The following is a 2,522-nucleotide window of genomic DNA, read 5'->3' as shown; positions in this document are numbered from 1 at the left end:
TTTTCATTCATTCTGTGCCTGAGAGTGCCTCTGTTTTGAAGCTGGAGAAGAAGATGGAGAAACACTTTCTCATCCAACTGCCAACACTTTGGGCTCTTTTGAAGACAAGCTCCCAGAAGATGGCAGCAGAGCACTTTTCATTCAAACTCACCTTGATGCGTACGGAATAGGATATTACAAATGCTGGAATGTTTTCCTTCTAAAACCATCAAGGTTTCCCCAAACAACTTCCAACACATCTCTGATTTCTCACTTTAAAAATATAATTATGCAAAGTCATTGTGGCATCTAAAAAAAAAAACGCTGATACTTTTTCTTTTGCAAACTGCCCGGAGAAATAAAATATAAATACAACAAAAGAAACAAACAAATGTGAAAGAAACAAACCTTAAATCTCGAATTATGCCTATTACTGAGATTTAAACAAAATAAACAAACTTTCACCATTTTTAATTGATTTGCCTAATTTATTTCAAGTCCAGAAACTTGAGCTTCTTGGCTGAGGAGTCAAGATCTCTCACTGTAGAACTGACCTAGAGATGAGGGAAGATAGCCAATTCAGTTTGCATTTAAAGGAACACCTTCCTAATTTGCCCTTTTCAAAAAAACGAGAGAGCTGAAATGCAGCCATCCTTTGACATTCACACATCTCTGAAATTTGCAAAGCAGTTGTCCTGGGCATCAGGGGTGGGGATCCATTAGAACTCCAGGTGTTGCTGAACAACAACTCCCATCAGCCCCAACAAGCATGGCCAATGGCAAGGGATGAAGGGAGTTGCAGTTCAGCAACATCTGGAAGGCCAAAGGATCCTCACGCGATGTAGTTAATAGTGTAGATAACACTGAACTAGATGGACCAATGGTCCATCTCAGTATAAGGCAACTTCCTATGTTTCTATGGAAGAGACAGTGTGTTTTACAGTTGCCTTCTATGGCTCTCTATCTTCTTTCAAGCATGGGTGTCGTTCTGAGGGAGGAAGGGGCACCCCCTCCCCTGCATTTCAGACCACAGTTATTTCATCAGGAGCACATCTATCACTAGTTAGATCATTGGTTCTACAGGCAGAGGGCCACTTTTCATATAACTTTTTTTTAGGTGTACACCTAAAATGTTTTATGCACACAGCTAGAAATCTTAACATGTGAATGTGAAAAACTCATGAGAACATACAAATTCTACAGGGATGCTGAGCTTGTCAGGCATCTGAAACTGACCAAGCTCTATGTTCAGGTTTGCTGCTGTGTAACATGTGAAATGGGCCTGAACAGCTATGGATATTGACAGGTAAATTGGCCCAGGTGAATGCATATTCCTTTGATTCATTCCTTTGCTTTCCTGTGCTGATAACATTGCTGTAGTTACAGTAAGGTGTAACAAGAAGAAAAATGATCACAACAAACAAATGCTCTTAAAATATGCTTTCCCACAACACATATTTAAATATATAGTCAAGCAGCAAGGCTTTGGACCTTGCAAAATGTTACAACCTCTCCTACCCTCCCAAGGTTTGGACCATATTTTCTACACCAGTCACCCCAATCCTATTTTAAGGCTGGTCACCTCTAAGACTAGAGGTCTTGTTATGCTTGTTATACTCAGAAGAGATCCACTGATGTTAATGAACTTCAGTGACTCACCCATTCATTTCAATAGGTCTACTCTGAATATGACTTAAGTTGGCTATCACCTTATATGTCTCTGGCCTGTCTGACACCTTACATAGTGTTAGTAGCAAACAATGCTATTGGGGAGGGGGTGGGAAACTATAATGGCGGTGGTAAAATCTATTGTCTCAAGGATGGTCTCAAGGGGGAGCAATTTAAAAATAAAATCCAATCCAGGGAATTCCCATAAAAGTTATTTAATTTGGCTGGCAATGTTATGAAAGATTGGCAGGTCGGTATGTTATGTGCTGGTGGATAAAATATTGCTCCATTGTATTCCTTTCAAACCAAATCAGCAGGAGAAACTTACCTTCAGTCTCTTGTCAGCAATTCATTGACTGGCTTCTATTACCATTTTGATTCTGCTTTTCATTGCATTTATGACACTCCCTAAATATTTATTAGCTTTCACACTGATTATAGGAGTCAGTCAATTTTACCTGTTACTTACTGGGCCAGTTCAAAAACCATTAGCATAAGAGGCATGATGCAATAAAGATTCTCATGGTAGATTGCAAAGACAGCCTAACCCTAACACTTTAAAATGCAACTGATTAAAAAGAGCACCAAATGGGTAATTCTGAACTTTAAATAAATAGGGGTGTGTGTGTTTTTAAGTGTAGGCTCCTGCAGGAGCTGGAAGCCTGTGTGATGGGGACCGCACCTTGTGTAGAAACAAAGGTAGGTTATTGGTTTGTTTTCATTCTTGTATTTTGTGTACTCATTCTGGGGTTTTTTGGGTGAACCACCCTGTGATCTCTGGATGAAGGGTGGTATACAAATTTACAGAAGAAGAAGAAGAAGAAGAAGAAGAAGAAGAAGAAGAAGAAGAAGAAGAAGAAGAAGAAGAAATGCTT

Source organism: Podarcis pityusensis (assembly GCF_964106645.2).
Source record: "Podarcis pityusensis genome assembly, chromosome: 2".
Lineage (NCBI taxonomy): Eukaryota > Metazoa > Chordata > Lepidosauria > Squamata > Lacertidae > Podarcis > Podarcis pityusensis.
This window is presented reverse-complemented; position numbering follows the sequence as displayed.